The sequence below is a fragment of the Mus caroli genome, unplaced genomic scaffold, assembly GCF_978045245.1.
Source record: "Mus caroli unplaced genomic scaffold, Mus_caroli_1 scaffold_10, whole genome shotgun sequence".
Classification (NCBI taxonomy): Eukaryota; Metazoa; Chordata; class Mammalia; order Rodentia; family Muridae; genus Mus; species Mus caroli.
The window spans coordinates 106,487,229-106,510,761 of NW_028227265.1; the positions used below are offsets into that span (position 1 = coordinate 106,487,229).

A 23,533-nucleotide genomic window follows, 5' to 3' on the forward strand; every position below is an offset into this window, starting at 1 on the left:
CTCTACCTGCCATCTCCAGTTCCCAGGACCCCAGCTCTCCGGCCATTCCTTCTGCCTCACCATTAGAATGGCATTTAACGCCTATGCAGAGTCACTGAGCACCTTGGACCCTCTGGTGGCTTCTGCTCAGTTTGAGCATTAGCAAGTGTTCTGTGCCAGATGCTTTTTCAAGGACAGAGTCCAGAGGACCCAGCGCCACATCCTACATAATGACACCAGCCCCTTCCTGTAGCTGAGGTACCACCCCTGGGCACTGTGGAAAGTCAATTAGAGGCTCTCCTGAAGATGGTGGGCAGGTAGAGAAGCAGCAAGCCCAGGAGAAAGTGATTTCAGTTGTTTTTATTTTCTAACAAACAGACAGAATGCACTCTGGCATGCCCCCACAGGAGCATGCAATCAGCATTCATCATTGATGATGACCCCCCCTGGAAGGCGGATGGTGGAGCTCTCAAGCAGGCAGCTGACTAAATGCATCTCTTCCTCCTGATTCCCCTTCACTCTCCTCCCGGGTCAAAGTTACAAAAGGCTACTTGAATTTTGAAATATATTCATTTGCACCCTTCCTGGGCAGCTAAACAAGGCAAACTTAAACACAAGGTACCAACGCCTCTATTTTTTGCAGATGTGTTTGACTACCAGGACTAGTTTGTAGTGGTTGTCTCTGTCAGTGGCCCAAGGCCTTCCCTGGTAGCTTTAGGGCCTGAGCAGCCTGGAAAGGTGAGGTTCCTCCTGGTAAATAAGCCAGAAAAGGTCTGGATGGGTGTGTTCATGAGTTTATAGCAGGAAGAAACCTGCTTCCCCATGGTCTCATTTTCCTACTAGAGACCCTGCCATAGAAGGTAGTGTTCTGCCATGTGGTTGATGGGAGTCAGGACCTTTGAAAGAGCAGTCAGTGCTCTTAACCGCTGAGCCATCTCTCCAGCTCCCTGCCGGTAGTGTTCCTTAGCCTCAAGAAGATGTGGTATGGCAGCCTATCTTTTATAGACAGCATTTGTTCATGCCTCACTTAGGAATTGACCATTATAGGCCTGTTCCCCCAATAAAGCCTAAAGAAAGAAAAGAAAATCCAGGGATAAAGGTGAATTTTTACCTTCTGTCCCTGTCCTTCAAATGTTCTCTCTATGGGGGGGGGGGGGGGGGCTCAAAGTTTTTCCTAAGAAAATACAATTGACCATGTCCCCAAGTCTCTGACCAAACCCGTCTCCTCTAGCCCACATTCAAGTCTTGACTCATTTTGAAGGTATCCCTGAGTTTAAACCTGCCAGCTTCACTGGGAAAGGAGGAGACCAAGAAGCATGCAAGTTTGTTCAAGATGGAGAAGATGTTGAAGGAAGAAACAGTTGATGAGTATGTGTCTGAAAAGAATAAACACAACTTGGACTCCAGTCGTAGTGTTAGTGTTAATTGCCAATGTGACACAGTCTAGAGCGGCGGTTCACAACCTGTGGGGAGTTGAACCCTCCTCTCACAGGGGTCACCTATCAGGTATCCTGCATATTCAATATTTACATTACCATTCATAACAGTAACAGAAGTACAGTTATACAGTAGCAACAAAACTAACTTTCTGGCTGGGGGCCACCACAACATGAGGAACTGTATTAAAAGGGTCTCAGCATTAGAATGGTTGAGAAGTACTGCTCTAGATGGAGCTGGGAAGTGAGCCTCAGAGTGAGGCTAGGTCACGTGGACACATCTGTTAGGCACTGTTTTGGCCCTATTAACTGATGTGGGAAAACTCAGCCTGAAGTTGAGCAGCCCCGTTGAGCAGCTGGGACTGTGTAAGAGCAGAGAAAGCTGGCTGATCTTAAGGATGGAACCCTTGGGGCTGGAGAGATGGCTCAGCGGTTAAGAGTGGTTAAGGCCACGCTTCCAGAGGTCCTGAGTTCAATTCCCAGCAACACCATGGTGGCTCATAACCATCTGTAATGGGATCTGATGCCCACTGGTTTATCTGAAGAGAGCAATGAAATAAATAAATAAGTCTTTTAAAAAAAAGAAAAGAAAAGAAAGGACACACACCTTTATTTCTCTCTGCTGTCGTGCAGTTGACTGGCTATGACTTGTTGCTTCAAGTCCCTGCCCCCTTCACTTCCTGGAAACCATAGAGCATGAGCAGGAACATCACCAGGAAGCCCTTTCTCCCCTAAGTCACCTTTTGTCACAGTATTTTATCATGGTGGTAGAAACAAAACCGGGGCATCCGTGTTTGCTGCCGACCAGGTAAAGAGAAATAAATGAATGGCATGTCTACAGAAACCGGATGTCAGCTGCAGTTCCCACAGAGAGAAAATAATAAGGGTCACCCAGGGGACTGCCAAGAAAGGAAGGAAGCACAAGAGGAAACTCGTGTGTGTGTGTGTGTGTGTGTGTGTGTGTGTGTGTGTGTGTGTGACTATCTACATCTGTATGTGTATGCACGTGTTTGTGTACATGCATGCATGTGTGTCTGTGTATATGTCTATGTGTTTCTGTATGTGCATGTGTCTGTGTGGGTGACTGTACGCATGTGTTTCCTGAGCCATGTTTTGTAAAGGAGAGAAGTCCTGCAGGCAGCTGGGTCTATGCTGTGAGCCAGAGGGCAGCTGAGCCCTGTTTTCTGCAGGCAGTACAAATTCTGCCCACAGTTCTTAGAGATGTCACAAGTTAGAGCGATGGAGGAGGCCACTTGTCCACTCTCCTGGGCATCCACATCAAGTCTGGACAGGATCTCTGGCAAGTCTTGCTTCACATGAGGAAGGAGAGGTAGTTGACTACACTGAGTAAGAAGAGCTATGAATCAGAGGGAGGCCGATCTACAGCTGGAAAGATGGAAGCATGGTGTTTTGCAAGGTAGAAGAAGCCAAGTGTAAAAACAGTAAGCTTTGTTAATGAAAACAACACAACCCTCAAATCAATGGGGATAAGAGCTGGTTTATTCTGGAGCCAAATATGCCCCAGAAACACAGAGTTTGGGTTACCCTAAATTCCATGTTCTATCATGGTCATAGTTCTATGAAGCTCTTACAGTAATGGGAAAAATCTTAAATCGAGACCCTTTCCATTGCCTTGGTAGACATACCAGGTTAACCCAAAGCAGGGAAGCACCCACCATTGGCTTCAGATGCTGATGGTAACACTCTAATCCAATGGCTGGCAGATACTAGGGATCTGTGTAGTTAATGCATTCCAAAGTGGTTTACCTGTCAGTCACAAGGATGTTGGTCAGGCACAGATTGGGACAAGGAATGGCTATTAAAGAAACTGAAGATATCTATCATAAATCATAATTAGTCTCTGAACCCACAACATTCCTTCCTCTCTGCCTCACTGAAGCTCAGTGCAAGGTGTGGTTCTTTCTAGGAACTTTTGCTCACAGTTCCCATCCGATCATTGGAAGAAGAGGTGGTTGACGATGGTTAGGAGCAACAGGTTGGCAAAATTAAAACTTCCTAGCGATGTGAATCACAGAAACCTATTCCTTACCAAAGAGAGAAAAGACCATGAAACACTTCTGGCAATCAGGGATCGTTTGAGGAAGGTTCGGCCTAGAGATGTGACATTACCTAAAAGGTCATGTCAGACATGGAGTGTGTCTCTATGGGAAGCACCATACTGCAGCTCTGTAACCAAGTCCTTCTGCAAAGCTAAGTCGGGGCAGAGGTGTTACGCTAAGATGAAGAAGATCTCAGGGTGGCCTACAATCCAGTATGACTGGGCTCCTTTAAAATGGGGCATGCAGAAACAGGTAGAGAAGATGTGGAGGGGCGCAAGTAGGGAGAAAGATGGCTCTGGGGTTAAGAGCCCTGACCTTGCTGCCCTTCCAGAGTTCTGTTTACAATATCCATGTTGAGCAGTTCACAACTGACTAGAACTCCACCTTCAAGGGATCTGATGTCCCCTATTGGCTTCCCCTGGCACACAGGTACTTGTGTGCGCGAACACACACACACACTTATTGTATACATACATAATACACATAATACACATAAATATGTGTGTATACGGCGAATATATTTTATATTATGTAATGTGTGTGTGTGTGTGTGTGTGTGTGTATAACTTTAAAGACACACCAGGAGAGGGCTCCCCTTGCAGCCTTCAGGAGGAACTTAGCCTGCCAATACCATATATTGTGTTTCCAGCCTTCAGAATCACAAGAAGGCAAATTCCTGCTGTTGAAACAGCTGGTTTGCGATGTTCTGTTGCTGCCACCATTAGAGATTGTGCGCACAACCACAGAACTTCAGGGACTTCCACAAGGTGACTTTGCATGGTACCCTCAGGGAGCCCAGCACAGGCAGTGGCTGATCATTCTGCCCTCTTGCTAGAGACATGGGCCCTGAGAAGAGGAACTAATGAAATCTAGCACTGTTCCTGGATGTAGTAGACTCTTAGGATTTCTTTTCCCCTGTTACCATTAAAAGCTCTTTAGCTGCTTTTGTTCCTAATTTCTAAAACAGAAAGAAACAAAAACACAGATGGGGTTGAGTACATCCAAGATTTTTGCTTATAGCTTAGATATTTAACTATAAAATGCACATGTGTGTGCATGTGTGTGTGTACGCGTGTACGTGTGTGTGTGTGTGTGTGTGTGTGTGCTGTGTGTGCTGTGTGTGTGCTCCTGCATGCACAAGCATTGTATGGGGGGAGTGTTTTCTCTTAGTGGATGGGGAGATAAAAATCAACCTCATGCCAGCATCATAGCTGATGTTGCTGCTATTTATAGACTTGGCCATAGTCATGTCAGAGATTTAAAAGAAGCCAAACATCTGGGCACATTCCAGTGCAGAGGAAGATCCGGAGTCACAGCACATCCCTGAAAGAAGCTGCATCTCTGTAAAAGCTGCAGATTTACTCCCACTAAACACAATCCCAGCCCGGAGCTCCTGGGATCTCATTCTGTGCCTACAGCAAAGAGCAAGTCACACAGTACCCATTGTCTTCTCAAGCTCTGAAGTGAATGACTGAAAGGCAGACTTGCTTCATTATGCTACAGGAAGAGCCTCCGTTCAGTCTGGAGACAGTTGCTATCAACTGGGAAAGATTGGTTTCCTTGAACAGAATAAAAGTTAAGGTCTCAGATGGCATCTCACATCATGTTGTAAGAATGAATTTAAGGAAAATATTTAAAGTTAGAACTCTTGGGACTGAGGAGAAAAATATCTGGATTCTTACGCTATTTTGCAGAACTAAGTGTGTTCTACTTTCAGCAAAACCAATATATTTTTAAAGTCCTGATTTTACATATGCTTCATAATACATATATACAATGTATATGCATACGTAACAGGACTAAGTCATTCAATTTATAGACAGGAACGAACTCTACCTCATAGCCTCAGTTTTCTTCAGGGAGAGATACCTCACTTGGAGCGCATGCCTGAGACTGCACGTCCTCAGAAAAAATCACTGCTTGTGTAGGACTCTGTTGTGTAGCCTGTCCCATTGGTACACTTAACCTAGTACAGACTTTACAAACGGCTTTCCTGGGCCACCCCCACGCAGGCACAGGTGTGCTAGGTGAAGCACATCTGTGGCGTAACTCTAGCTAGATGGGAAGGACTGTTTGTTTCCTGGGAGACGCCAGCTCTAGTCTATTGTCTCTGCCTGAGTGCTCTCCCACAGTACCCTGCATCTCCAGCCCCCGTGTTCTATTAGCACTGTGTAGGCAGGGCTGCTTTCTTGTTTTACAAAACCTCTTCCTAGCTTCCAGTGACAACCTACAGGAGAGGCAGCAGTGGATCCCAATATAATGAGGCTTTAGCCACTGCGAGCGTGCTAACACGTTGGGACGAGCATGTCTGTGGCTTCGGGAAGTAAATGGATTTCTGAACGGAGAGCAACTGGGAAGCAGCTGTGCCCTGTTCTCTGTACTCAGTGCTCATCCCAAATGCTTGTCTGTATTCTCAAAATGTTATTTCTTCCGAGAAGTTCGGGGAGGAGTAAGAGCTATGTCCACCCAAAACTAGGTTTGTAAGGCATCAGTGCCAGGGATGATCCACAAACAAGGCAAGATCATGAGGCCAGGGGTCTCATTCTTCTTCTGTCACCATGTTATAACTGATCAATAAGGGTCTGCCACAAAATATCTGGAAACTACTAGAAAGAAGTGAACGAAAATCTCCCATAATCTCAGGTCCTAGACAGAGGTCTGTTCACACAGCTGGCTGAGCAACAGTGTTGCCATTCCGGGCTGTTCACCTGCAGCTTCACAAGCTCATGCCATTGATGTCTCCCCAGTAATTTCACAGGGTGGCAAGCTAGTATATGGATGCGCTACAATATCTACAACTGGCTAGCGGTCTTACACCAGGGTGTGTTCTACTTACATTCTGTTACTGTGATAAACCTCTCTGGCCAAAACCAACTTAGGGAAAAGGGGGTTTATTTGGCTTATACTTGCATAGAGCACCAGAGTGAATTCGAGGCAGGAACTCACGGTCAGAAACTAAAGGAAGGAGCATAGTGGAGCCCTGCTTGAAGTTCACTTACATCATCCAGGGCCCCCTGCAAGAGGGTTGGTGATGCACATCCTGTGAGCTGGGTCCTCCTGTGTCCGTTAACAAATGAAGACAATAGTTCACAGACTCGCCCACAGGCTGATATCTTCCTCCACTAAAGCTTCTCCTCTCAGATGGCTCTAGGCTGTGTCATATCCACAGTTAAGGCTACCGAGGACTGGGAGCTTGAACAGTTTTTCAGAACATCATAAAAGACTTCAATGAGTGATATCACACACATACTTTCCCACTTCTCTGATGATTTTCTTAGGACAGAAACCCGGAAGCAAGTTAAAAGGTACATAAATCCTCAAAAGCCAGACTTTCGAGAAGACTGGCCCTGCTGTAGCTCTGAGACACTGAGCAATGTCTTTCTTAACCTTCAATGATTTTACAGCTTGCAAAGCTCCATCCTGTTTCCATCTTAATTAGCATCTTCATTATTGTTACTATTGGAGTTACCACTGGTAATAGTACATGATTGGAATTACCCTTGCTCTCCACCACACAGCACCCACTGTGAGGTAACCTCTGCCCCAACACACATCATTACTCCAAAAATAAATGGTTGCCAATAGAGTGCTTCAACCCATTTCCAAGCCCCTCCTTCCCCCACCAAGCCTCATCTGCCCCAGGGTAGCACCGAACTGACCACCAATGCAGTCACACATTTCCAAATGCTTTCAGGGATTCCTCTCGACTACACTCCATCTAGCTTCCCTGTAGAAAAACAGCCCTCTCTGCATTTTAGATGCTTTGATGCCACTCTGTGAGGAGATCTGCGCATCTCCCAACTCTCTCCAAACCACGATACATCTCTCTGCAACCGTTACACAGCAGCGTCTTCTCTAAACATGGAGAGAATTTGAAACAGCCTTGGCTAACCCCTCTTGCGATGACAAGGACCCTGAAGTTTTGACAGCTTCCGTGGGAAAATATCAGTGAAGTCAAATGAGGCCCAGACAGACAAGCTACTTTGAAAATGCAGCCCTTGTGAGGGGCTATTCTACAAGTACATCTATCCTTTCCAGAAGGAGGGAGAGTGACAACCCATGTATTCTCTTTACATGCAGATGGGAGCAACACATACCAGCCTTTGTGACTGTTGGATGCTGAGCACATCAGCATCCCGCCACTGTCATTCATTATCTCCTCCTCTTGGAGGCCTGAGGAAGCATTCCACAGCTACCTCAGTCCAAAGGTCAAAATACCTCGAAGGAGAAGAGACACAAAAGCCACACTTCTGGTAGAGTCACACACAGCCAGGCACTGATCACTAAACACAGGCCAGGAGTGGAGGCATGCCGCTACACCTAAGTCACACTTGCTCGTCCCTGTGTGCTGTACAAGATCCAATCCGCAGCAATTTGAACCATTCCAGTGCCAGCCTCTCGGGTCACTATGCATCTCACAGCCAATCATTTGCTTTCTGCAGCTCAAGTTAGGGAGATAGACAGGATTTTTCCAAGAAATCATTTGACCGCTATGAGAAATCTATTTTCTCCTGCACTAAGCATTGCGGGAATTTCGGTCACCTTTACCTTCTCTTGGTATTGCGGTCCCTGCGGCAGAAGGGCTTCCAGGTTCTCATTGTAAAGATGCTGTGCTATTTGGCAGTGTCATTCAGATCCCCTCTGGTACCCTTCTTCCAAAACCCACAACTGACACCAGCCCACTACCCTGTCCCATCCAGAGAGCTATCTGCCACCCTTAGTAGCTTGCCTTAGACCCTGAGTACTTAAGGCTAAGCCCTTCACATCTGACACTCCAGCCAATCTTAACCTCAAACCTCTAAGACCCAATCTAGGCACTTGAAAACAGGTAAAATTGGATTTAGGGGCTGGAGAGATGGCTTGGAAGTTAGGCGCATGTTGCACGTCTGACTTCCCAGAGCACTGCATGCACATAGTACACACACATGCCAAACAGCCATACACACAAAACTTAAATGAACCTAAAGGGAAATTTTAACTGGGTTTTGAAAAAGCCATATGGACTCTTTGAGTCAGGTATGTGGAGTTTTTAAGGGTTAAAATGAAGTCTCTGAGCTTTGTTATTTTGAGCTATAACTAGCTAAAAAAAAAAAAAAAAGATACTTCTGAAATAAGATCTGGAGGTACGGGCAAGCCTTCTTCCTTGGTCAGTTATAAACTTTAAACTCATTGCCTCTGTCACTCTCTCAGTGACCTCAGTTGTGAGCTTCAAATGCAGCCTGTTCTATCCTTGGCAATCTAAGATGACACCACACACACACACACACAGCAGGCAGGCAGAGCCAGCCTCATGTCCATGCCCTGCTTCATACATGGCCACCCCTCTCCATGGTACTCATGGAACAACCCCACTGCTGGCACTCTTTCACAGATTCCCAGAGCTATCTCTCACCCCATAACAGCACAGGCCACCACAAAGTCCCAGGCCAGCTATTCAGCTGAGTACCTGACCTTAGGTAGCTCCACTTCAAACCCATCACCTTCCTCCCCCACATCCCTCCTTCTCTCTAAGGTGGCTCCACCCGTGTCTGAGGAGAGCTGGCCACACCTCTAGGCGGGTAACTTCATTCCTTTAAATGCATCTCTACAAAAGCTACCTCAGCAGTCAGCTCTGAGCCTCCGGGAATCTGTAAGAGTCCCTGAACATGCTCAGTTTGGCCTTATTAATTCTGTCATTACTCTTCAGAATTCGCAAGGCATCTGCCATAGTGAAAAGTTCAAGTGGTGGTAGTATATACACACGCACACACACACATATATATACTTGCACACATGCACACACACATGCACATATGTATGCACACCTTTTCATTTTAACTTCAGAGAACTAAAACAATCCTCTGCCGTTGTCTGCAGCCCTCCTTCACTGCGCTGAGAGCCTCTGTCTCTATGGCCTACCATGCCCAGGGCTTTTACCTCTTCCTGCAAGTCTTCATCCTATTTTCTGCAAATCTGGGAAAATAAAGCAACCAAAAGAGTCCCCATACAACACACCACCTACCACACCCATCAGAGAGTTCCTCCCACCTCCCCATCAGTGTGAAAGATCTGCCCTTGCTGGCCTCACACCACTGTAGGATCTGGCCCCAGGCCCCTACATCACTTGCATCTGCTTACCAAGGGCCTATTGGGTTTCCTATTTCCAAAGCAGACATGCAGACTTAGACCTCCACACAGTCCTGCCCTTACCATTACAGCTCTTTGCATCTCTTGAGGACACCACTCTATCTAGGAGTTGTTTATTTCCCTTGAATCCACTCCACCCAAAGTCCCCTCATCAGGGTAGCAGCAGACACCACTGAACCACTGCTTAGCTCTCGGCCCCACCTCTTGCAGCAGCAATGTCTGAAGCAGAGCATATCTGCTTCTTTAGAAAGAGTCACTACCTTGAGTTCCTAAGGCAGAGCCCTGCCCCCACCCCAACCTCACCCCTTTCTCATTGCTACTTCCTCTCCTTCCTGTTTCCAGGATAAATTCTCAATGTCTTATACCCAAGGTCAGGAAATTCTGCCCTATGGGTCAGGTGGATTTGCCGTGAAGTTCTGTTGTAACACAGCCTATCTTAATCATTTATAACTGTCCGCCAAGGCTGCCTTGTGCTACAAGAGTCAAGTTAAACAGTTGCAGGGAAGACAATACGGCCTGCAAAGCCTTAAGTATTTACTGTCTGGCACTTTAGGAAGTTTGCCAGCTACTCTTCCAGATCTATAAATACTGCCATTCTCAAAACTCCGTCTTTACCGCCTCTGTACCCACGCTCTCCTGAGTAAGCTAATCGGGAATGCGACCTTAAATGCCACTCATGACCCCGAAGTCCTTCTCTAGTCTAAACCTCTTCTTTGGACTCCAGACTCTCAACCCACCTTTGCAGTGGACATTTTGAGTGGATGTCTCATTCATACTAACACAAACTCCTTGCTCCCTGTCCTGGCAGCATGCCCAGTCCTTGCCTCCCCTCTGTCCACAGCCCAATCCTCATTTCCTGCCCTGCCCCCTCTACCCTCACTTTTCATCCTGCAACCCAAACCATCCTCACTTCCAGTCCTCACTTTCTGCCTCAACAAGGACCCCCTCATCCTTGCTTTCTGTTTTTCAACCAATCCCTATCCTCATTTCTGTCCTGCCCCCATGCCCATCATCCTCCATCCCAATCCTCACTTCCTGTCCTGCCTCCACTCCCACACCCTCCATTACATCCTCACTTCCTGTCCCGCCCCCACGCCCACCATCCTCCATCCCATCCTCACTTCCTGTCCTGCCCCCACGCCCATCATCACCGCTAACCACTCTACTTTGCACAGTCTTTACTCTTTACAACCTGTCCTTCCACTCATCCCCTCCCCCTGGCATCCCCTTCCCCATTTGCTCCTTATATAGACCTTCTCACTTCCGTGGAAACCCTTATACCTCTCATTGAGTATTCTCTTTCGCACCCAAAGTTCAGTTCATCGACCCATCCTGCCTGCTCTCTCTTCAAAGTATAACTAGATCTTGACCACTGCCAGTAAGCCCCCACCATCATTAGTCAGGATCCTGCTATCCTGGCTAGCCTCTGAGTACACATGGCCTGCTACAGCGTACTCTCCGGATGACAGTCAATGATGCTCTGATATCACAGATCATACACACAGCTCTCCTTGCAGCAATACAGAGTTTGAGAAGGCTGCGTCTGGCCTCTGGCCTTGCAGTTACTGCTGACATCCCAGTATCTTACTTAACCTTTGATGTCTTTCCTGACATGGACTTCCAGTCCTCAATATCCACGAGGACCAGGTCCCCTGTTCCAGGCCTCTGATAAGTGCTACTACAGAAACATTTCTTTGGGACACATCCTCCCCAAAGTCACACTCTACTCCCCTGGCTGGCTGTATTTTTCTCCATGCCAACACCAGCCCTCAATCGTATTTACCTGTGGTCTAGCCATCATCTTTCACCTAGAACCTAATCTCAAAAAGGCCAGAACTCAGGTCAGTCTCATCCATTACTATATTCTTGCTTCTTAGAGAATTCTGCCTGTTCTCAAGATTTGGGATGTGACATAGTGGATGCCTAAATGTGCAAAGCTCTTGTCTCACATTTTAAAAAGTAGAAGGACATGGAAGAGAAACTGTTTGCGCCGTGAAAAATAAAAATCGAAAAACAGAGCTGTATCCTAGGGCTCACATGTCCAAGCCAGCCATCTTCCTTGGTGACCTGCCCCAGGGATGTACTGAATCAAACCAGGATCTGGTGACAAAATGACTGTACAGCCAGAATCCTTCTGCAGAGCCTCCTGGAGATCTGTGTGGCCACGGGGAGAAGGGGCTTCTATGGGATGGACAGAAATGCAAAACCAGCCGTTTCGAATCCAAATGTTAGTCGGTTGGAATCCTGGCCAAAGGGCAGGAGAAAGAGCTAGCTGGGCCTCACGGGAACACAGGGTGGGCATTACACCAGCCATGTTCCATTAGTCAACTTCAGCTACAGCTCAAGCCTGTCTCCTCCCCCGTGAAATAAGGCACTCTCACCAAATTTCTACCAATATAAAGCCAAAGGGCCATCCTGGATCTCTGTCTGTCTTTCCCATATGTAGCTCATCACACCTAAAAGTTTGCAACCTACCATATTAAAAGGGGGTCACCCTCAGGACTTTCCTACAGCAGAGATCCCCACTCTTATCTAAACATGCCTCTAGGGTTTACTTGCTTACCCAGTTTTGAAGGGTTTTTTTTTTCTTACTGGCTAATAAATTTGAAAACCCTAAGTTCCCAACAGAAAGGGAGGATTCACTGAGTAGCAGCCATTCCAACCCTTCCTTCTGTCTCCCTGGACCACCACAGGGCAACTTCTTCTCAACAGGAACAAACTCAAGAACTTGGGAGAGGAAAATGGAAGCCATTCCCATCTCAGCCCATAGCTGCCTCAGTGTCTCCCTCCCTTCCCATCGTCCTTCATTGCCAGGGTGTCCACAGCTCCTGAAGTAGCTCCCTCCCTTTGTTCCCCTCAGTGCCACACTGCCACAGTGGACAAACCACACAGACTTTCTAAGAGAGCAAACCCTGTTAGGAAGGGAAGGAGACTTCACTTCAGTGCAGCTCACGACCCCCTTGGCAGTCAGAGATGTTCCTGATAACTCTGACTCCAGACACTTACTCCGTAGAGAAGGGCCCTCCCTGAAATCCTGCCACACTCCCACTGTCCAGATTAGTCACATCCTTCCAAATTCAACATTCATGACATTTTTGTCTCCTTGGGCCTTCTGAGACCACTATTTCCCTCACTGATAATTCACCTATGTTTGGCTTCACACTGCAGAATTCAGCGAAAGGTTCCCTGGCACCCAAAGTCATATATTCCGCTACTGGCTTCCCAAGTAGCCTTGAGGGCTACATGGGATCCTAATTCACACCCCTCCTTTACCAAGGACATACAGGTCCATGGGAAATTCTTGCTGCTGATAAGTCAGGTACGATGAGATGGCAGGATTTGGCTATCCTCACAATTCCATATCCATTCCCTACTGATCTCTTCCCCTGCAAAATGGGGAAAACACCTTGCCCACATCCGAAGCTTCCAAAGACAAAATGCAACATACATTTGGGTCCTTATTAAAATAAATAGAGCAGCAAATTATGTACACACACACAGCTCCTCAACCAGCCCTGCTTGCTGCAAGGCTGCCGACCTTCCCCCACCCCCAATTAAATCTACAAAAGCCCCAAGGTTATGCCCCTGAGAGCCACCACAGGCCCTGCTGTGAGACGGTACCCCAGAGTCCTCCTGTGGTCCGACACGCTTCATGAAGCCAGCCAGCTGTGTCTTCCACCCCAAGCAAGCTGACGTGGCTGCCCAGAGTTTATGCAAGAGGAAGCCACAGTGGGACATGTACAAATGAGACTCTCAGGCAGGAGACAGCCAGTGGGGGTCGCCTCTGGCTCATCACCCGCAGCCCCAGCTCAAAGTGAAATAGCTGTCAGGGCATTGATTTCAGGGCATTGATTTCGTCTTGACTAAAAAGAAGGGAAGGGTGTGGCTCGGCGCTGTCCCGTGGAAATCTGCCAGCCCTTCAAGAGCATACAGAGACCTCAGCAAATCTGCTATTGTTCAAAGACCACAGTGTGTAGAACAGAAGCCCTAGGCTTGTGCCTACCAATACCCCGTTCCTTTACCTTAATTGAGCCGCAAACCTCTCTGTGCCTTAATTCCTCCACTTGGGGTGCATGGAGACACATACTCAAAATTCTAAGACAGGTCTGATCACAGTGACAGCAGGGCCTGGGCTGCGATGACAAGGTATGCAGGAAGTCACAAGGCCTGGCCGCTCACAGTGACTGTCACCTGTGCAGAGGAAGAGGATGAGCTCTTACAGACAAGTGCATGCTGGATCTCAGGACTATGTTGGTTGATCGCCTTCCCGAATGTACTGAGGACACACGCCAGTCTTACACAGTTAGCATCGAGCCTGTAATGCTGTCACATGTACAGATACTGCTAGAATGTCCATGGTTGCAATGACTGCTTTAGAAGAGCTCTGTTTCTCTGCAGAAGAGGAAGCAGATAGAGTGTCAGAGCCAGGACAAGATGCAACAGGACTTGAACATGTGCACATGAACCCAGAGACTGTGGCAGCATGCACAGGGCCTGCACAGGTCTACACTGGATGGGGTCCCAGCACTGAGAGGGGAAGTAGTCACAAGCCCCCATCCCTAGCCCAGAAGCTATCTCCAATTGATAACTGTGTGCAAAAGAGAAATTCGTTTTCTCCAATGGAGTCTCCCTGAAGGAACAAACCAGTCTTAAGGGCAAACCCCATGCCCAGCAGTAGAGGGCCAACACAAAATGAACTCAATGGTATTTTTAGAGGTTCTTTGTTTCATAACCCTTTGGCTGGGATTTTTTTTTCAACTTTGCCTGTCTCTTGCTTATATATTATAGTTCCTAATTTTGTGTTTTAATGAACTTTCTGGGTATGTGAGTATGTGCATCTGCGCCTCTGTATGTGTTTCTTATGCTTCTCTTTGGCTCTTTTTTTCTGTTTGTTTGTTTGTTTGTTTGTTTGTTTGTTTGTTTGTTTGTTTTTGTCCCACTCCATTTTGTTTGTTTGATTATTTTTTTCAGATAACTGATGGCTTTCTAAATAATGAGGGGGGAGAGAGATTTGGGTGTGGAGGGTGAATGTAGGAGGGGGATGGTGGGGAGTCTGATCAGACTATACTGTATGAGAAAAGATTATTTTTAATATAAAAAAAGAAAGAATATTGTTCCTGACTTGGAAAATATTGTTTCTAACTTAGAAAATAACATTTTTTCCTGTAAGAAATTTAGAAAACTCAAAAAGGTAAAAAAATAAAATAAAAATAAATGTATCCATTTCCAAGTTATGATATTTCATTCCACTTTAACTGCGATTACACTCTATTTACTTTCCAGTCTTTACTTAATAGATATATTATTAGCACTTTCTGCATCCTTATATATTATTCAATGTAGTTTTAATAGCTTCTTTGATTTCCATTTTATAGATGACCCATATTAGATTTAATTAATCCCCGGCACAATGTTTTGTTATCATGAATAATGCTGAAAGAAATATCCCTGATTAGAACCACTGTGCGCATCTCTGTTTATTTCCTTAGGGTTAATTCCTTGGAGAAGGCCTGCTTACTGGTTTAAAGGGCATTTTTGAGACTTGTCTCATGTGTTCAAATTACCTTCCCAGAAGCGAAGCATATAAATGTCTATTGTTCTCTACAACACTCCCACCAACATCGGATAGGACATTTTTCATTTTGGCTAATATATTAGGTGGCTAACAATATCTTGGTTTTAATTATGAATACTAACTACAAGGCTTTTGCATAATCTACCCACTTATTTCTTTTCTAAATGTTTTGAAGTATCTGTCCCAAAGTTGTTGCAGAAAAATAGTTCAACACCTCCTTTTATGATCCCAAACCTGTGCTTTTAATGGTCCTTTCCATTAGCACATGAATTCTAATGCCCCACTTATATTCCCCCCCTCTCTCTGTGTCTCTCTTTCTCTCCCTCTCCCCTGAAATAATTCCCTTTTCAAAATTTTCATTTGAGTTGTATTTTATGTATATGGTGTTATGCCTGTGTATGTCTGCACAGTACCCACAGTCGCCAGAAGAGGGCACTGAATGCCCTGGAACCGGAGTTGCAGACATTTGTAAGCTGCCCTGTGGGTGGGTATTGGGAATCCAACACAGGATCTCTGGGAAAGCACAGCCTGTGCCCTTCACTGCTGAGCCATCTCTTATCCTATTTGCCATTTCCTCTTAACCTATTTCAGAAGCAATGGCTGGTCTCTCTTATCAGCTTGTCCTCATTGAGATCCAGAGGTCCCCCTGATCTGGCGAGAATCATGAAGTCAGTAGATGTCCCATTAGCAGGAGTAGCAGCTCTGTTGTGGGTCATACAAGTAAGTGGAAGTCAGATGTGGGTCCTAGGGATCAAACTCTGTTTCTCCAGCTGTACAAGTTTTCCCACAATCCTCAGGCAGTCCACAGGCCTTGCATAGCAGGCTGTTTTCCCAAGGAGCTCCGATCCATGCAGGCAGAACGCCCTCCCTTCCCTAACAATTTGCATGCTTCCTGGAACTCCCGTTGCAAGGGCAATGAAGACACCTGCAGATGTTACCTCAGCCCTGGGAGTTTTCCCAGACCTGTGCTGCAAGTGTCTTCAGTCAGCCATCTTGCTAGCCTCCCTGGTTGTCACTGTCTTCTTTCGGTCTCCCATTGCATTTCACCGGCCCCTGGCTGCACCTTCCCTTCCTAACCCCTGCCCCAAACTTCATCTTCTCCACTTGCCAGCTGCCTAGGCTGTCATTCCTAACTCTAAAGGAGAGCGTGTCATTTCTCGTCTGAAACTGGACTCTTCCTACCTGGCAAGGACCCAGAACCCTTCCTCCCACTCCCCCCACCCAAACCACACTTTATATATTCAGATTCAAGGGCACCCAAGCACTGAGGGCACGCTCTGCTATCCCATGCTTTTGAACTGGGCAAACATGGCTCACTTCCACCTACCCCTCTCTAACATATTTTTCCTACTCTTAGCCATCCCTTTCTTCCAGATATTTCCTATGAATCTCCTCCCCTCCCCTCCCCCCTAGTAAGGATGTGCTGAGCTCACATCCAAGACCCAGCTCTTCTCCACCTAACACACCCATCTCAAGTAGAGTCCACAGCATCAAAACTGTGGAGCTGGGCTGGAGAGATGCCTCAGTGGTTAAGAGCTCTGACTGCTCTTCCAGAGGTCCTACGTTCAATTCCCAGCAACCACATGGTGGCTCAAAACCATCTGTAACAGGCATCCCATGACCTCTTCTGGTGTGTTTGAAGACAGCAACAGTGTACCCACATACATGAAATAAATAAATCTTTAAAACAACAACAACAACTGAGAGGCAAAGTATAAATGCAGGTAAAGGTCGTCTTGAAGGACAAAGGCATGAAGAATGCTGAGGGGCGGGGGGAGGGTGGGCTGCATGACTCCTGGATTCCTCAGAGTTCTCTCCCAGGTGGTGGTTACTCCTCTCCCTCTACAAAGAGATTCTGATTCTTCCAACGCCCCCTTCTGTCCTCTCCAGCGCTCTCTGTTCTTGTACCCCATCTCACACACTGGGGCCTGACCATCCCAGTTTGGTACCTGCAAGGTACTTTCTTCCATCAGTTCCTTGAAATCTCCCACCTGAGCCATTTCGTGGGCAGACATTGTGCACTGCTGCCTGAGTCCCAGGGCTTACAGTGTGGTGCTCAGTTCTAGCTGACTCAAACACCATGAAGCAAAGACTGTCCCAGCCACTGCCACATTGTCACAACTGTGAGGCTCTTTCCAGACCCTACAGAGAGCCAGACTTTGGACCCTGGAAAAGCTCCTGTGGGCCAGACCTCTACCTTCCTCTAATGCTCTTCACATTGTTTGTTCTGATTGTTAAAGGTAATGGGTGCAGTATTTTATTTATGAGATGCCCTATGTCATGGGCCTTTTTATTCCATTATTTTAGTGAAGAATTGAATGAATGTCTATAATCTCTAACCATTGCAAGAATCAAATTCAGCATCTCTCACGATTTCTCCCTATCTCTTCTTGGTGTTCCCTTTCTCTATTTCCTCTTTCTTTTTGTTCTGAGTTCTGACAGAAAAGCTGCCTCGTGGCCTGGCAGTAGCCCATAGAGCCCCCCAGAGACAGCAAAGGCATCTCCCTGTCTGGAGATGGAGCAGTATACTATATAAACTACAGAAAATGTAATCAGAGACAGTGTGAGCAATAGGGGTTGTGGAAAAGGCACTTACTGTGGCCAGTGGGTGCTGTGGAATAAACACTAAAATATGTGCAATGGGTGCTGTAGAGAGCACACTGCCTGCAATGGCCATCAATGGACCATCAGTGAACACGCTGCCAGCAACGGGTATCAATGAACTATCAATGAAAATGCTCAGCTGCAGGTGTTGATCTTTGCCAGTCAGGTAAAGTGATATCAGGCACCCAATGAATCAAATGGCCTATTTAGTTGGGGAATTAAAAGGAAATGAGCTACAGAGAAAATGCTACTGATTCTGAAGATGGGGGACAGGGGGGATGCTTAATTCTGGTCTCTATTCTGGCACTGAGTTCCTGGATGGTGCCACCAAACGCTTTCTCCTCTCTGATATCATTTGCCAGGTCTGCAGGAAAAGATGAGGACTAATGGGAGATCTCCAAGCAATAGCCAGAATATTCTCATCAAGGTGCCAACCAGCTCAGGGCAGAGTGAGGGGATCTACCCAAGTCCCAGGTTCCCTGCCTTCCTCGATCGCCCCAGTCTCCACAACTTTAAGCCCCATTGCCAAGGGTGTAGTTGGAGGAAAATGATTGTGCATCCTTCCCCGGGAGAGAGATGGATCCTGAGGCTCAAGGATTCCTGCCCTTTACCAACTCCAGTTCTCCAGCTCCAACTCCAGCTAACATCTCCAGCTTATCCACTTCTTAAAGATTATCTCAGAGGCTCACAACCTTCCCTTTTATAAAAAAAAAAAAATCTTGCTGATGGAAAATTCTTCCTCATACCTAATCTAAGTCCATCTGCTGCAATTTCTGTCTATTTTCTCCCGTTCAATCCTTACTGGAGATGGAGAACAGCTGGTCGCCATCCTCCATATAACATCCCCTCCTAAAGCAGAATCAGCTATGACATCACCCCCTCAGCCTGTGTGTCTTCTGGCACACCATCCACTGTGCCTCCTGACCTGTCTTCCCAGATTCCAGCTCTAAAACTATGACCAGTCACCATGGCGGCATTGGAGGCTGCCGAGCTGTGGCCTCCACAGTGGGAGGCAGACTCGCTGGCCAGATCTAAAGGGAAGGTCACTGCAGAAAGACCTGGAAGAATGCAGTCCAATCTTTTTTACACGGGAGGAAAGTAAAAGCCAAAAGAGAGCAAATGAGTATGATGTCTAAGATCAAATCCCAGGGCTCAAGTGCCAGACCCATATTCATTCATTCATTCATTCATTCATTCAATATCCATTCATTCATTCGTTCATCTTGGAGGTGGTTGTGGGTAAGGTCTTTGTATATGCCTAAGCTTGCCTCAAATCCTAGCTCTTCCTCTCTCTACCTTCCAAAATGCTGGGATTATAGTCATGTGCCACAATTCCCAGCTAAAACCCCTAATCCTACCACCGCTTCCTAACTAGTCCCAGCAGTGTCTCAGCTGACTAGCAAAGGGCCACAATTGCTCAGTTTGCATCTCTCTAGTTCTGTCTTCCTCTTGCTGCTAGCAGATGCCTGAGCTACTACTACAAACATCTTAGGTTCTGCTAAGACGTACTCAAATAAGGGACACAAGTGTAGTTCCACGGCAGTGTGGTGCATTCTATGAATATGGGAGAAAGATGCCTCTGCAGGTTACACTGTTAACTTAGTGTAAGGGAGTAAACAAATCCTTTCAAACAACTGGTAGATTAGGGTGATAGGCGAACCAAAAATAGGGAGCGCAGCAGACAAACTATGCTGTCTGCCAACGTCTCCAAGGTCAGTCCATAGATGGACCATGCGGAGGCTGTGGAACCGGTGTAGAAGAGCGGTCCTCAGGACAGTGGGGCAGGGGTGGAATCACCTTTACCCAGAGGCATCTGCTCTGTCTGCCTCACCCAAATCAGCAGCACATGACCCACGAGTCCCACTGAGGCCTGAGACATAACTGAACTTGGTGAAAGGGGGCAGTCTCCCGTGGCTGACACCAGCCTTCCTGGGATCTCCTGTTAACTCTTTCGGAAATGAAGTGAACAGGGTGTCTGAGTAAATCTCTCCTAGGGTGTCCTGAAATGCTGGGGAGAACCAGAATGGAGGAAGGAGAGAGAAAGAAATACACGTGCTCATCAAATTGGATGAGATACCTGATCAGGTCCCCTGCAGAGGTGAAGGATGGAGATCTAAGCGTAGAAGAGTGAGTCACATGAACTAGTTACTCATAATTTTCCTAAATGAAACCTGAAGGACACTTGAGCCCAGAAAATACATTTCCGAGCCTACATTTCCAAACAGCCACTTTCCCCATTCTGAATAAACAGAGGGACACTGTGACTTAATCTTGACAACTTTCAGGGATGTTCCAGGCTGCTTCAAACCTACAGACACCCTGTCCCCGAGGACAGCTGAGATATGCAAACATCCACAAAGAGAAAGACAGCGTTTACCAAAACACCTAACCCAATATATGTGCTTATTTGATTTCCCTGAAACCACAAAATTAAATTTTAAAACTGAAAACAAAAACAAAACAAAACAAGACAGTTCTCTGATAAAAATTTTAATATGTTTTCAATCCTATTTCTGGGCACAATTTTCTTTAACAGAAAAAAAAATATCTGCACAAAAGGGTGAGATCAAAGCAGGTTGGCAAAGAGATTACTTGTTGACTTGTTTATCATGAGAAGGGATGCTGAGGTGAAGGCGGGGGGGGGGGGGTGTGCGCTGACATCCAGAGTAGAGCAAGGGGAGTCACACTGAGCATGGAAAGAGCCCTCCACATCACAGTAGCTCAGTGACAGAAGTCCTGGCTGGCCAACTGAGGAGAGAGAAAACTGCTAGACGCATGGTGCCATCCAGGTTCCTAGCTGAAGCCATCGTGTTCAATTCGACAAAATGACAACTAACAAATTTAATTTCCTGAGCATCCGTCAGGCCCTTCCTACACAAGCAAGCGCTCGGCTCCGCAACGAGTTAATCAGCCACATTCCAGTGATTACCTACTCCAAAATGGATCGGAGCAGAGGTTCAGGGTCCTGGGGTTTGAGCCCATGAGGACCCAGGCAAAGCTACAATGAGAGTGGTTTGAGTTTTGTCAATTACTCTCCAGCTCCTATACTCTCTTTTTGTTAAGCTTAAGTTGTTATTTTAATGATCTCTGTTCCAAATGAGGAAATACAAGGAAGAAGAATGAGGAGGAGGAGAGAGAGAGAGAAAGCAGTGCTCCAGTGTGTCCCACTTGTACTTTTCAAAGCTCCCTCTGCTCCGTCCCCCACCCAGCCCTTCCCTCTGTGCATGAGTCACCACAGGGAGCTGTTTTAAAATGCCTGGCTTTAATGTTCTCTATCATGATAGGCAGCAACAGATCACAGATTGGCATAAAGTGAAAGGGGGCCCTGAGTTCTGCTCTTGGTTTCTGGCCCAAGACACCCCTCAGACTCAAAAGCTTACCTAGCATATTGCTGTGTGCATTTAAGAAAAGGAAAAGAAACTAACTGCAATCAGGTCACTATCTCAGTTCTAGATACTGACCCCATGGCCTCTGTGGAGTCGCATGCCTTACATCCTGGGGTGGGGGTGGGGGCAGGGAAGGCCTTTAAATCTGCCCCCAACAACCTAGAAAAGTGGAGCTGGAGCTCCACTCAGGGACCTTGGATAGCAGGAGTCATGCTATACAGAGCTCGGGGCATATCTTGCTGCTTCTAACTAACGTGTGTACATCCTAACCAACTGTAACCACAGACAGCTAGACAGACAGCTATTTCTCTAACCATTGGCAGTAGAACTTCCATAATCACAGCTCCCACCCAAAAACAGTTGTCTAAGGATGCGAAGGAGAACCTGTTGTGTGTGGTAGTGAAGAAAATAGGGCTCGTAAGCAGGAATGACTCATGGAGCAGAAGAATCAAAGGCTGTCACACCTCAGAGGCGGAGATGGGGGGGAGGGGATAAGTGTCACAGGGGTGCGCGAGGCACTGCTGAGAACCTCTTCCAGAACAATCTTATCAGAACTCCCACAACGGTTTAAGTCTGGGACAGAAATCGAACGGAGGAAATTCACCTGAACTCCGGGCATGCGCCAAATGCCAAGGACTTGTGATAACACCTGGAGACTGGAAACTCCAGAGGATGTCACAGGTAGGTCACACCACTGCATGCCTTATAGTGACAGGCACAAAACCAGGGAACTACCTGTGTGTTAAAGCAGGGAGTCCAAGGCCACATCCGTCACCTTCACCCCCACTGGGAACAGCCACTTCCTCAGTGGCCACTTACCTTGCACTGCCCTGTAGCAAAAGTTGACAGAGAGGTTTGACCTCAGTCTCCAGGGTGGAAAGTGTGTCTCGGTGCGAGTCCCTTGTAGTCCCAACAATGTGGAATGTTAAAGAACCAACCAAGAGCCACGGTGAGCATTTCTACTTGAAGATCAACTATCAGAAGCAGTGTGGACAGAGACTGCAGCACCATCTACCTGAACAGATGCACCTGAGCACCTAGACTGACTGGCATCCAGTGGCTTCCCCTCCCACCAGCCTCTCTTTCAGAGTGGCTGGGACCTCAGACCTGGGCCTCTCTTTGATGGGAGTGTAAAGCACCCCGGGATAAAATTCAGCTCCATCCCTGCTGTTTTTCGGGACACGACAAATCAAGAAAGTGTTCCAGGGTGTTCAGGAGCTGATCAAGGAAGTACTTTCTTTGTCAACAGCAAGGGTTTCTTTTTCACTAAGTTGGGTGATGCGCAGATAGATGCTCGCAGGGTCAAACAGGACAGGCTCCTACACCCTACGACATTGCTCTTTTCACCGGTGAAGACCGATGGAGATGGAGAGGGCAAAAGTAGCCCAGGAGAAGATGAGAAAAGTTTGAGGACGGGCAGGAATTGAAGGTCACAGTAGTTTGAGCAAGGCAGGTCAAGGTATAGCGGATAGGGCAGACCCGATGGCAGAAAATCCAATCAAACCAAGCTTGCTTCTGGAGCCAGCTCATGGATATGGTCACAGCATCATTCTGGCCCACGAAGCGGCCAATCCGGGGTCCAGCCTCATCACCCAGCAAACCTAAGTCTACACATAACCCTGCAGGTCCTCTAGCCCCAAAGCAGACCCATTTCCATGAACCTGAGCGCAGCTAATTAAGAGTAGTAAACAAGCCTTGCTCTTGACGGTGCAGAAGTTTTCCCAAATTGTAGGTTTGTTTTCCTCCCAACAAAAGACAGTGGGTCTCCGCCTTGGCCACCTTTCCTCCCCTTAAACTTTTCTCTTCTCTCTGCAATCCTCCACCTGTGCTAACTGCAAGCCCGAGCGAAAACAGAGCGGAAGCAGCCCCCTCTCCCGGGACACAGATAAAGGTACCTTCTCCGAGAAGCAGAGGGGCTGTCGTCCGGAGGCTCGCCGCCCGGCGGAGCGCAGGAGGACACTGCCTGGATGGAGCACGCTGAGGATGCTGCGTTCCTGTCTCTGCGACCAGACCTTTCAGCAGCTCGGACCAACTGTGCTAGCGATGCACTTAGCAATTATCTGCTGGCGCCGACGCCCCGCCTCCTGCTCTTGTGATTGGCTCTCCAGTCCCGGGCAGGACTGCATTGGTCTCGGCCAACCTCACTCATTGCTTTGGCTTCTACTATTATCTAAGCCATCAAAGGAAATAATTCCATGTTTCATTGACAACCTGTAAGGTTCTCCTCCCGCCAGGTGTCGGGGTGGGGGGTGGGAGGCAGAACTGGGAGTCCAGAGAAGGGAGGGGAGGACAGTCGAAAAAGGTGGGGGTGGGCGAGAAAGAGACGGGGTGGGAGGTGGGAGGAGAGAGAGAGAGAGGAAGAAAGAG

The 23,533-nt window shown here is 47.2% G+C and overlaps 1 protein-coding gene across 2 annotated transcripts in view; it reads right to left on the bottom strand.

Moving 5' to 3' along the window:
- The window catches only part of Zmat4 (zinc finger matrin-type 4), a 393,512-nt gene extending 370,327 nt beyond the window's left edge, over nt 1-23,185 (bottom strand). Inside the window, exon 1 of one of the 2 annotated variants that reach the window (XM_021170888.3) lies at nt 23,062-23,185. The gene's annotated coding sequence lies outside the window, so the exon portion shown is untranslated. Of the gene's footprint in view, nt 1-21,985; nt 22,551-23,061 lie in introns of those variants that run through there. The other variant, XM_029480293.2, reaches the window with a different exon arrangement.
- Nucleotides 23,186-23,533: the final 348 nt, after the last annotated feature.